At 33.8% G+C, this 12,328-nt stretch overlaps 1 non-coding gene across 1 annotated transcript; it reads left to right on the top strand.

The window, feature by feature from the left end:
* The first annotated feature begins 1,858 nt into the window (after positions 1-1,858).
* On the top strand, positions 1,859-2,006 carry LOC140623766 (small nucleolar RNA SNORA62/SNORA6 family). Its single transcript, XR_012023303.1, has one exon. It is a non-coding gene; the product is annotated as a small nucleolar RNA SNORA62/SNORA6 family (small nucleolar RNA).
* Positions 2,007-12,328: the final 10,322 nt, after the last annotated feature.

The following is a 12,328-nucleotide window of genomic DNA, read 5'->3' as shown; positions in this document are numbered from 1 at the left end:
AATTATTTAACAGTTTGTTGTTTTCCTCATATAGATTTTGTACATGTCTTGTTGGATTTATACTTAAGTATCTCATATTTTGGTGCAAATTCAAGTGGTATTGTGTTTTTAATTTCAAATTCCACTTATACATTGCTGGCATGTGGGACAGTGATTGACTTTTGTATATTAGCTTTGTATTCTACAAACTTATTATAATTGCATATTAGTTCTAGGAGTTTTCTGGTGATTCTTTCAGATTATCTAAATGGAGAATTATAATATTTACTAACAAAGTCAGTTTTTTCCATCATTCCCAATCTTTATATTTTTATTTCCTTGTCTTGCCTTATTGCAGTAGTTAGAATTTCCAGTAGTTTTGAAAAGGAGTGGTGAGAGGGGTACTTTGTCTTAGTAGAAAAGTTTTAAATTCATCATTCAGTATGATGATACTTATGGACTATTTGGTAAATATTCTTTATCAAGTTGAGGAAATTCCCTATTTTATTTTATTATTTTTATTTTTTTTTGAAATTCCCTATTTTAGTTTAGTTCAGTAAACTAACCTTAGTTTATTGAAAGTCTTTAATTGTGAATAGATGTTAGATTTTGTTAAAGTTTTTTTTCTGCTTCTATAAATATGATCATGTGATTTTTTTGGTAGCCTGTTGGTGTGATGGAATACATTAATTGATTTTTGAATGTTGAAACAGACTTGCATAGCTGTAATAAATTTCACTTGGTAATATTGTATAATTCTTGTTATATGTTGCTGGATTCAATTTTCTAATATTTTGTTGAGGATTTTTACATCTCTGTTCATGAGAGCTATTGCTCTGTAGTTTTCTTATACTATCATTGGTTTTGGTATTAAGGTTATGATGGCTTCATAGGATGAGGGAAGAAGTATTTTCTCTGGTCCTATTTTCTGAAAGAAATTATAGAGAATTGGCATGAATTTTTTCCTTAAATGAGTGGAAAAATCACCAGTGAAACTATTAGGGTCTGGTGCTCCTGTTAGGAAGATTATTAGTTTTTGATTCAACTTCTTTAATGGATATAAGCTTATTCATATCATCTATCTCTTCTTGTATGGGTTTAGATAAATTATATCTTAAGAAATCTGTTCATTTTGTCTGGGCAATCAAATTTGCGGGTGTATAGTTATTCATAGTTTTCTTTACTGTTCTTTTAAAGTCCATAGAACCTATAGTAATTTCTGAACCTCTTGAATTTCTGATATTAGTGATTGGTGTCCTCTTTCTTTTTTTTCTTACTTAGCCTGGCGAGAGGCTTATAAGTTTTTTCAAACAACCAGTCTTTGGTTTTATTGATTTACTCTATTGATTAACTTTAATTTTATAGATTTTTGCTTCAATATTGATTCCTTCTTTGCTTTTGCTTACTTAGAATTTAACTTGCTTCTCTTTTACTAGTTTCCTAAAGCTAAAGTGGATTATTGATTTTAGATCTTTCTTCTTTTTTAATATATACATTAAATGCTGTACATTGTCTTTTAAGCACTCCTTTTGAAGCACCCCACAAATTTTGATGTGTTTTTATTTTCATTTTGTTCAATTTTTTAAAAATATGTCTTGAGATTTTTTTGTTGACCTATGTATTCTTTAAAAAGATATTGTTTAATCTCCATGTAGGTGAGGATCTTAAATTATATTTGTATTTTTAATTTTATCTATTGTGGTCTGAAAGCAGACATGATATGGTTTCTGTTCTTTTAAATTTTTTGAAGTGTGTTTTATGGCCCAGAATGTGGTTTATCTTGGTAAATGTGCTATGTGATCTTGAGACAGATATGTGTTCTGTTGTTAGATGGAGTAGTCTCTAGAAGAATTATAATTATAAGAATTCAGTTACTACTGTAATTGTTAAAACGTGGAGTTGAGGCTGTTAGCTAGCCAATGAACTCATGAGTGTAGGCAGTGTAATACATGACAGGCAAGTCTTTGCTAATACCACAAGGGTCTCAGTCCAATGAGTGGAGTTTGATAGTAATTCTTGCTACAAGTTAAAAAGAAAAATGTTAAATTACTAGTTGTTGCTCGTATGTTGACATAACTTTTTTATGTTGTTTTTGAAATAGTAACATTTGAAATTCATTGATTCGTACTATTTCTTTTTGTTTTGCAGATACAACTATGTTATCTAAAAATTATGAGTTTTATTTCAGTTTCAAAGCTCTTTAAACTTATTTTCTGTATGTCTTCTTGCACTTACCAGACTTTCCAGTAGAATGTAGAATGTAGTGCTTCTAGTAAATGCTTGAGAAAACTACTGAACTACTTAGATGTCATGGAGATAAAAAGCTTCTGCACCTCAGGAGAACAATCAACAAAGCTAAAAGGTAACCTTCAGAATGGGAGAAGACATTTGCAAATGACTTATCTGATAGAGGGTTAGTATCCAAAATCTATAAGGAATCTATCAAACTCAACACCCAGAAAACAAATAATCCAGTGAAAAGATGTACAGAAGCCATGAATAGACACTCTTTCCAAAGAAGACATTCAGATGGCTAACAGACATGAAAAGATGCTCAATATCACTCGTCATCAGGGAAATAAATACAAATCAAAACTACAATGAGATACCACCTCATACCTGTCAGAATGGCTAAAATTAACAACACAGGTAACAACAAGTATTGGCAAGAAGATGGAGAAAGGGGAACCCTCTTACACTGTTGATTACAATGCAAACTGGTGCAGCCACTCTGGAGAACAGTATAGAGTTTCCTCAAAAAGCTAAAAATAGAACTACCCTATGACCCAGCAATTGCACTACTAGGTTTTTACCGTAAAATACACAAAAATACTGATTTGGAGGGATACATGTACCCCAATGTATATCCCAGCATTATCAACAATAGCCAAATTATGGAAAGGCCCAAATGTCATAGACATGAGGTGGTATATATATATATATATATATATATATATATATATATATATATATCTTGATATTTGCAACAACATAGATACATAGATGGAGCTAGAGAGTATTGTGCTAAGCAAAATAAGTCAGAGAAAGACAAATATTGTGTGATTTCACTCATATGTGAAGTTTAATAAACAAAACAAATGAACATCTGGGTAACTGCTTTAGTACTTGGGCATTATTCACTCTTTGTGAAATGTTACTTTGGAACTCCCTAAGAAAGTCTAAAAGCAAGCCTGGAAATAATGGATCAAATTATTCCCAAATAACTGCATCATGGAATGAAGCCTCAGAATATTTAAAGAAACACACACATACACACACACACATCCTTCCAATACCAAAAACATAAAATTCTCCATTGCATTCAAAAAAATTAACAAGCATGAACAATATGACAATATGACCCCTGATGAGAAGAAAAATCAGTCAATAGAAGTAGAACTAGGTTTGACACAGATGATAGAATTCTAAATAGGAATGATAAAAAAGCTATTATAAATATATTCCATATGTTCAAGTGAATAGAGGAAAGCATGTGCATGCTAAAGGAAGAAGCAAAAGATATAAAGATATCCAGATCAAACTACTGGAGATGAGAAATAAAATATCCTTGGGCCAAAAGGAGATTAAACACTGCACAATATCATTGAATTTGAAGACATAGAAACAGTATATACAAAATGGTAAACAGAAAAAAAAGACAAAAAATAAAATAGAGAATCAGTGAGCTGTAACAAAATATTAAAAAACTGAATGTACTTATACTTAGAGTCTCATATAATTGTATGAGTCAGCTGGTTGGTAAGTTGAGAGTTTTTGGGTCTAGAATTATTTCATTTGAGATGACCTATCTCTGGTCTACATGATCATTCTCCAGCATGATAGCCCAGCCTTGCTCAATGATGGTGGCACAGATCCATGAAAATGAACAGAAATGTGCAATATCTCTTAATGGACTTGGACCAAGATCACTGTCATTTCAGCTTTGTTATTTTTGCCAAAGCAAGTCCAAGGTCAGCCTGGATTCAATGAGGTGGGGAAATGGACTCCAGCTTTTGATGGCTTCGCATTGCAGGAGATGTTGGCACAATAGGGGAAAAGTGCGGGCATTTTTATTTTATACTATCTATCCATCATATGTTTGAATAATAATCACCCAATTTATGTTATGTCAACTGGTATTTTGAAGTCTCAATATTATTCTCCAACTCTTGTTTCAAATAATAAATAGGTGGTTCAGACATAAAGCAAAGACTTGGTCTCAGTAATACTTTCATTTTCTGAGAGTTTATCCTGTGAATATATTTCTACTTTGAGTGGTCACATCTCTTTCAACACTTTTCCTAATATTTCATATCCCTATCTACTTATAGTTGGACCATGTGATACTTCCTAATTTTTATAACATCTAGTTATATATTTTTTATATTTTTTAAAGATTTTATTTATTTATTCATGAAAGAGAGAGAGAGAGAGAGAGAGATTGAGAGAGAGAGAGAGAGGCAGAGACACAGGCAGAGGGAGAAGCAGGCTCCATGCAGGGGGCCTGATGTGGGACTCGATCCTGGGATTCCAGGATCACGCCCTAGGCGGAAGGCAGGTGCTAAACCACTGAGCCACCCAGGGATCCCCTCTAGCTATATTTTAAATCCGAATTGTATATATCTCTAACCATCATGCAGCCAGTATTTGACTTGGGAATAATTAGAAGACATTTTTTTTTCATTTCTAAGCAAAACCATTTTGAGTATAAGATACTGTAGAAACGAATTGCCTGAATGATGTACAACATTCCAGTGTAAAGCCACAGTGAGCTAATAGTCATGATTCAAATCTTTAAATGCCAAACCCTCTAGGCTTGCTTTGAAAAACTCCTTATATGCTCCATTCACGCACTGTAGAAAGATAAAATAGAAGAGTCCAGGAGTTTCCCATAATTGTATAATTTATTCTTTTTATCTAAAAACTAAGTGAGTTAGAAAAAGAGTTTGAACATTTGTAAGAAAATAACACATTTAAAGACTTAACTGGTTCTTTATTAGGAAATTATTTTCAGGGAGCTGGTATAATATTTCTTCATTGAACAATCTAAAATGGAGAAATCTGACAATCCACGAATGGTGAATAATTTGCCAATGTGGGAGAATTAGAAAAGAGATATTTTAACTATTACTTTAATATAAACTACTTATTAGTTAACTTTAAAATATTTGCATTACAAATATCTCACTGTAGTTGCATCTAATTTATCTAGACTCACATTTCCAACTCCCAGGTGCAGAATGTAGTGGCCATTCATTTGTTTAGCTGCCCTTTACCTTTGAATTTTCTCTCTATTTTGTAATTGTCCAGTTTGTGAATCTTATCTTCCCAAGTCAGAAAACAGAAAACTTGCATGGCCAGGCTCCTGTAAAACTGAGATTCATGCATATGACTTAGTTTTTAGCACCAGATGAACTAACAAAATAGATTCAACAGTGAGTGATATGAGAGAATAAATCTAACGAATGAATTATAAAATCCATCTGGTTCTTCAAGGGAGACAACAGTGGAGGTTTTGGCTTTTAATTTTGATTATAGATGTCTAGAAACAGTGACATATGTTGTGATTAGCAAACCTCCCATGTGCTTGGTTGGGTTGCCAGTTAAAGTACAGGATGCCCTGTTAAATTTGAATTTCATATAAATAATTTCTTGCTATAAGTATGCCCAAAATATTTTGTTACTTTTACTTTAAGAAAAGAAGTATCTGTTGTTTATCTGAAATTCAATTTTAGTTGGTATCTTTATTTTAATCTGCTAAATCTGGCAACCCTATTGCTTGGGCACATCTGATTGCTGAGCCTCAGAGTAGATTTATACCCCTTCTTGAGACTCTGTGAGCTTCCTAAAATAACTTTAGAAAATTGCTTTTGGCTAGCTAGAGTTTATTACTTAGTAAATAAAATTTTGATGACAAAGACTCTTTGATATAGTGTAGAAGGAAACTAAAGAATTACAGAAACGGGAACACTTTATTTTTTGTTGTTGTTGGTTTTTTTTAGAAACAGGAACACTTTAGAATAAACTTTGCATGTACAACCTGCTTGTCATTTTCCAGGGGGCAAACAAAATGCCCTCTTCCTCGAGGCAGTAGGAATTAACACTTTTCAGCGAGGACTAGCATCATTGAGAAAGGCTCCAAATGCTGTCCTCTGTAAGCCAAAGATACAGTCAGTAGGTGATGCCTTGAAATTTATTTTATGATTTTAATGGAGATGATGAGCTTTGAGGTAGCAGAGGGCTCCGCCACTGTGGCTCTGAAACGTACTTGAGAGCATCTGAATGCACCTGTCCACCATTAGTGCTAAGCGCTACAAAGTGGGTGTAGTTATGCAAAAAGGTTTCAGAACCAGGATGGCAACCACAATGACCTAGTCCACAGTGATCCTTGGCTGTGACTAACTTAGCGTTTGTACTTAGCATCAAACGGAATGGAACACAATAATAAATCTCTAGGAATTATTTTTATGCAAAGAGTTACCGAAAACTCAGGGATTCTTGAGCATTTCTAAGAGGCAGTGAAGGAAAGGGCAGTTTAAATAACCTGGAGGAAGGTGTCTGGAACAATGCTGCACAAACATTCTATAAACCCTCCAGCTGGCTTTCTCTGAAGAGACCTGTAAGTAGAGTATTTGTGCCCCGAGAAGAGCCAATGCACAGAATATTCAGTGACTGACAATGATTCTGAACTAACACCAATTCCTGATTTAACTGTGCAAAACTGCAGGTTATAGGTTTTGGGGGGCCAGGTGGTATATAGATTTTGGCCCAAGTGTCCCTCAAAATGGCTCAACTGGTCTCTAACTATATTCTGTGGTCATATCTCAAATCTCTAATGAATGGTTAGAATAAATATAATCAACAATTGACTGTATCCACATTAGTTCTTTGACTTATGGGATAAGCAACTATGCAGACATTTCTGGAGTGTTTCTTTTCCTTTTCCTTTCCTTTTCTTTTCTTTTCTTTTCTTCTTTTCTTTTCTTTTCTTTTCTTTTCTTTTCTTTTCTTTTCTTTTCTTTCTTTTTCTTTCTTTTTTCTTCTTTCTTTTCTTTCTTTTCTTTTTTTCTTTTCTTTTTCTTTTCTTTTCTTTTCTTTCTTTTCTTTTCTTTTTTTCTTTTCTTTTCTTCTTTTCTTTTTATTTGTAGTGTTTCTTTTCATATCAAGATAGTAAATTAAAACCAAGACTGTATCCTTGATAAAATGTAAAGATTGGTATACTAAATCAAAGAACTAAAAGGTGCACTCTTTATGATTTTGTTCATAATCAAACCTTCATATTGCTGGGATTTGCTAGTTTTTACTACCAGTGACACACCACAATTCCGTTTAATTAACAGCTAAAACTTATAGCTGGTTATTTCAGACTTCCTGACACTGGAATAAAAAGGGAAAAGAAAGATTATTGTGTTGACTGGGTAATTGATTTTGATTATCGAGGCTGTTTAGACTCTTAACCCAATCTGGGAAAAAAAAGATCAGAAATACACCCAGAGGATTCTTTGAGATGCCTTTGAGTCACTCCATGTCTTTTGGAAAAGTTAATGGATAATAAGACCAATCACAATAAATGTAAAATAACCGAGGGCTCCTTTAGGAAATTTAGTTCTGAGTAACTGTTCCAGGTAAATAACATTGAGCAGCTGAGCTACTAGCTGAAAGCAAAGTGAACATGAGATACATATCAAAAAAAGTAGTCTCAGTACAAACCCTGGTCTTTTAATTAGTTGCAGAAATAAGGAATGTGGTATCTATCTTATTACCTATCTCTTATCGTCTAGTTATCTATGTCCTGATCAATCAATCTACTTATCTAATCTGTTTATATCTCTTTCCATCTCTCTATTCATCCAACTAAATGCTTCATCTGCCCCCTTTTAATTTCCTCTTCTGTTTTATAAAGTATCTGTATTGAGCAGTATTTCATAGAGGTTAATTTTATTTTGCCTCTAAGTTAAAAAATATCAAGACTCAGTTTTGATTGTTCTATAGAAGGAATGGGTATTACTCAGAAATCTTGTGCTTGTAGATTGAGTGAGTGAATTGACTTCTTTATAAGAAATGGTGATCACTTTTAATTTGTATAAAGAATAGTTGTATTATGTTTGTTTGAGTGCACGCTATTGTCCGGAAGTTTAAATAAGAAGAAATGTGCATATTGCATACATTAATGTTTGGCTAACATTAAGACCTGGGATCTAATGGACATTTGTTATTTGCAGTGGTCTAACATCTGTAAACACCCTGTCTATATTTGGAAATCACCTTCATTTTGAACCTAACCGTGCTGAGTTATAAGTCAGCAAGTGTTTTTGTTTTTGTTTTGCCCATAAATCCCTTGCAGCTCAGATTTAGAGTAATGATTCATGTTCTGCTGATCAGATGTACTTAAGATTTGGAGATGAGTAAAATGAAATGATGGTCACATGAGACTAATAATTGATATTTTAAAAATGTGTTGGTGAACTTACCTAATTCTTTGTAGAAGGCAGGGACTGTGCTCTGTTAATTCATAAGAATTATGGTTACCAAATGAGTGCTTACAGGACGTCTATAAAGAAACTCAACAGGGGCATTGCCTATAGATCCTGGCTCTGTAGGACTTTAGCGTCTGGAATGTCCATGAATGTAGGTTCTTATAAGCAAGTTAACATCTTCTAACAAATTTCTTTTATGCTATTGTAGAATCTGTTACTTTATATTAAGCCAACTGGTAGAATGAATATCATCTATCAACACTCAAATTGAGCTTGCTCAAAGCTGATTATACTAAATTCTCTGAAAGTAACTCATCCTTATGAAATTACTAGATCTTCAAACCAAAGTTTGAAAGAGACAGGGGTTTAATTTTCAAATTTAACATCAGCTTCATCTCCTTTTCTGTCCTTCCATAACAATTGATACCACTTGAAGATTCCACATGTTTTGCTAATAATAAGAGGACCACGTTAGAACTACCCAGGAAAGTGTTTTAAGTTATACATACACAGTGCTATTTAAAAATTCTTCCCATAGTTGTAAACTAGTATAAAACAACTTACAACATAGATTAAAAAACAAACAAACTAGGGATGCCTGGGTGGCTCAGCAGTTGAGCGTCTGTCTTCGGCTCAGGGTGTGATCCCAGGATCTGGGATCGAGTCCCACATCGGGCTCTCTGTGAGGAGTCTGCTTCTCCCTCTGCCTATGTCTCTGCCTTCTCTCTGTGTCTCTCATGAATAAATAAAATCTGAAAAAAAAAACAACAACTTCTCAGGTTAAATAATATAATCATTGTGCTTTATATTCCAATTCTAGAATTTGTTCCAGTATCAACTCTGTCACTTATGTGTATGCTTGGACAAGTTCTTTAAAAATCTTGGTCAATAACCTCATCTATTCAAAGATAGTGATGATATGAACAGTAGAGTACCTCATATGGTTGTAATAAGAATAATAAAATTTGTAACTGTATCAGCCAGTCTAATGCTTGAAACCTAGAAGGAATTTGAAAAGCCCCTCTTTCCTTTCTCTCCCTGTGCTCTTTCTTTCCAACATCCATCCTCAAAACCTTACTAGTTCTTTCCCAGACTGTTGTCATTGTTGTTTTTTCTCTTCATTATACAGACTTCAATGTCTACTATTGAAAAAAAAAATAATCAGTTTAAAGTGCAAATTGTAATAATATTTCTCTTATTTATGTTTCCCCATTGTTTGATAAATAATAGTCAAACTTTTCTCTTTACAATTTAATAAGCTCCATAGCATGGTCTCATTTCAAATTCCCAGATATTTCTCTCATTATTTCCTTATCCATACTTTAAATTTTTCTCTCCTCCATGTGATTTGTTAAAGAGCCACCAATTTCTCCATGGTTGGCACCTCTTTATCTTCTTCTTTTCCAGGTGCTCTTCAGCTTTGTCTGTCACAGATCCCACTCAAAGTTAGACCTTAAATATCGAAATATAGTGATTCCTTATTCCACCTTAATCTTAGATCATGGATATCTTTGATTTTGATTGTCATATTCATTATCTTGCTCTTCTACCTTTGCTTTCCATGTACATTTTGATGTTAAATTTCTAAAAATCTTAGACTTTTATAATTGGACAAGATTTTATTTTTTAATTAATTAATTAATTAATTAATTTTATTTATTTTATTTTTTTAATTTAAATTCAATTTGCCAACATACAGTATACCACCTAGTGCTCATCACATCACATGCCCTCCTTAATGCCCATCACCCAGTCACCCCATTTCTCACCCACTTCCCCTTCTACAACTCTTTGTTTGTTTCCCAGAGTCAAGAGTTTCTCATGGTCTGTCTTCCTCTCTAATTTTTCCCCACTCAGTTTCCCTCCTTTCCCTTATGGTCCCTTTCACTATTTCTTATATTCCACATATGAGTGAAACCATATGATAATTGTCTTTCTCACATTGCCTTATTTCACTCAGCATTATGCCCTCCAGTTCCATTGACATCGATGTAAATGGTAGGTATTTTCCTTTCTGATGGCTGAGTAATATTTCATTGCATATATATATACCACATCTTCTTTATCCATTCATCTATTGAAGGACATTGTGGCTCCTTCCACAGTTTGGCTATTGTGGACATTGCTGTTATTGAGGTGCAAGTGTCCCGTTGTTTCACTACATTGTATTTTTTTTTTTTTTTGGTAAATACCCAGTAGTGCAATTGCTGTTCATATTTTTAACTCCTTGAGGAACCTCCACACTGTTTTCCAGAGTGGCTACACCGGCTTGCATTCTTACCAACTGGGTAAGAGAGTTCCCCTTTCTCTGCATCCTCATCAACATTTGTGGTTTCCTGTCTTGTTAATTTTAGCCATTCTCACCCATGTAAACTGGTAACTTATTGTGGTTTTGATTTGCATTTCCCTGATGACAAATGATGTGGAGTATTTTTTCATGTGCTTGTTTGCCATAGGTAGGTCTTCTTTGGAGAAATGTCTGTTCATGTCTTCTGCCCATTTTTTGACTGGGTTGTTTGTTTTTTGGGTGTTGAGTTTGATAAGTTTTTTATAGATCTTGGATGCTAGCCCTTTATCTGATATGTCATTTGCAAACATCTTCTCCCATTCAGTAGTTTACCTTTTAGCTTTGTTGACTCCTTCCTTTGCTGTGCAGAAGCTTTTTATCTTGGTAAAGTCCCAATAGTTCATTATTGCTTTTGTTTTCCTTGCCTTTATAGATGCATCTTTCAAGAAGTTGCTGTGGCTGATTTCAAAAGGGTGCTGCCTGTGTTCTCCTCTAGGATTTTGATGGATCCTGTCTCACATTTATGCCTTTCATCCATTTTGAGTTTATCTTTGTGTATAGTGTAAGAGAATGGTCCAGTTTCATTCTTCTGCATGTGTCTGTCCAATTTTCCAGAACTGGACAAGATTTTAAAATCACCCAATGCTGGGGCACCTAGGTGGCTTAGTTAAGTGCCTGACTTTGGCTCAGATCCCAATCTCAGGCTTCCCTGATGAGTGGGGAGTCTATTTGTCTCTCTCCCTCTGTCCTTTCTCTTGCTTATGCTCTCTCTCTCAAATAAATACATTCTTTAAAAATTTTTTTAAACAATCATCCAGTCCTATTCAAAAGTAAACCATCATTGTAAATTTTGTATCTAGACTTGAGTGCAGAGCTGCTATGTAATCTGAGGATAAAAGCTATCTCTACAATTATTCTGGAAAGTATGCTTTTGTAAATTCAAATGAAAATTAACATTTACTTTAAGATATGTAACATTGGGATGCCTGGGTGGCTAAGCGGTTGGGCGTCTGCGTTCAGCTCAGGGCGTGATCCCAGGGTGCTGGGATCAAGTCCCACATCAGGCTCCCTTCAGGGAACCTGCTTCTCCCTCTGCCTATGTCTCTTTCTTTCTCTGTATCTCTCATAAATAAATAAATGAAATATAAAAAGAGACATATAACTGTAACACTTATGTCCTGTATTAATTATATAGTCAATTAACACCAAAACTTTAATTAAAAAGATAAAGTTCCATCACTTTTTCTGGGTACTTGAGCAGTTGGTTTGTTGGGTCCCAGGTGGTGAAATGTACATTTTCTCTGTTTAAAGTCCTCTCGATAAAGGCAGAGAAGTTTCTTGAAGCTAGAGACATTTTACAAATAATTTAGAAGATAATAAATAAAATATTTTCGTACATATATTTAAACCAAAATAAATACAACTTCTTGGTTAAAGATGAAATTAACTGTACATACTTAAAATTTTATTAAACTATGCTTTGAAAAAAATTAAATTAAAATGAAATAAATACGATTTTTAAGTTATTCACCTCACTTCTCTTGAAAAGTTAGTTGTGAAATATTTCGCTCCTATACCAATGTAT

The sequence above is a fragment of the Canis lupus genome, chromosome 2 (genome assembly GCF_048164855.1).
Source record: "Canis lupus baileyi chromosome 2, mCanLup2.hap1, whole genome shotgun sequence".
NCBI classification, from domain to species: Eukaryota; Metazoa; Chordata; class Mammalia; order Carnivora; family Canidae; genus Canis; species Canis lupus.
The sequence above is the reverse complement of the archived record's forward strand: the minus strand, read 5'-3'. Positions and strand labels throughout refer to the sequence as shown.